Source organism: Propithecus coquereli, unplaced genomic scaffold (assembly GCF_000956105.1).
Source record: "Propithecus coquereli isolate 6110/MARCELLA unplaced genomic scaffold, Pcoq_1.0 Scaffold9, whole genome shotgun sequence".
Lineage (NCBI taxonomy): Eukaryota > Metazoa > Chordata > Mammalia > Primates > Indriidae > Propithecus > Propithecus coquereli.
Window position 1 is genome coordinate 7,406,154 of NW_012155284.1, and position 1,270 is coordinate 7,407,423.

At 40.1% G+C, this 1,270-nt stretch overlaps 1 pseudogene; it reads left to right on the forward strand.

Moving 5' to 3' along the window:
* Positions 1-195: 195 nt before the first annotated feature.
* Positions 196-956, forward strand: LOC105826581 (annotated as a pseudogene).
* Positions 957-1,270: the final 314 nt, after the last annotated feature.

Genomic DNA, 1,270 nt, shown 5'->3' on the forward strand with positions numbered 1-1,270 from the left:
TTTTAAATGAATATTCTTCAAGTAAAATAATGTACTGTGAAATCTTTCAGTCTAAAAGCCCTGAGGAGACTTCTCTTGCTAATTCAGGTATCCCCTCTATAAAGCTCCTGAGTGCTGTGGTAAAATCTACATAGAAACTAGTCGTTTATAAATTTCTAATAGAGAGGAGGTTGTAGATAGGCCCCTGCTGGAACCATGTTTCGAAACCAGTATGACAATGATGTTATTGTCTGGAGCCCTCAGGGAAGGATTCGTCAGATTGAATATGCAATGGAAGCTGTTAAACAAGGTTCAGTCACAGTTGGTCTGAAGTCAAAAACCCATGCTGTGTTGGTAGCATCGAAAGGGGCACAGTCAGAGCTTGCAGCTCATCAGGAAGAAATTGTCCATGTTGACAACCATATTGGTATCTCAGTTGCAGGGCTTACTGCTGATGCTAGGCTGTTGTGTAATTTCATATGCCAGGAGTGTTTGGATTCCAGATTTGTATCTGACAGACCACTTCCTGTGTCTCAGCTTGTACCTCTACTCAGGAGCAAGACCCAAATACCAACACAATGATATGGCTGCAGACCGTATGTTGTTGGGCTGCTTACTGCTGGTTATGATGATATGGACCCTCCCATTTTCAAACCTGCTAGCTAGTTTGACTGCCAAGCTATGTCCATTGGAGCCCGTTCTCAGTCAGCTCGTACTTACTTGGAGAGACATATGTCTGAATTTGGGGAGTGCAATTTAAATGAACTGGTTAAACATGGTCTGTGTGCCTTAACAGAGACTAACTACAAAGAATGTTTTCATGGGAATTGTTGGTAAAGACTTGGAGTTTACAACCTGTGGTGATGATGATGTTTCCATTCCTGGAAGGTCTTGGAGAAAGACCACAGAGAAAGGCACAGCGTCCTCAACCTGCCAATGAACCTGCAGAAAAGGCTGATGAACCAATGGAACATTAAGTAATAAACCACTCTATGTGTGCATTTAAGAATGCAGGAGCACATATTGATGACAATAATCTATACTTTGAACCAAAAATTGCAGAGTAGTGGAAAGGTATGTTTTAGGAATCAGTGCAGATGTGAGTTGTTTCTAAGCAACCTCATTGACACCATATAATGGGGAGCATTTTTCTTTGAGAGGGTCTGTGTAATCATTTTCTAGAAAGTATAAGTATCTGTATTAATGTTTTTATATGAAGAAAATAGTGTCTTTGCAGTTTTAAAGACAACTGTGAAATAAAACTGTTTCACCTCCTGGAAAAAAAATAATA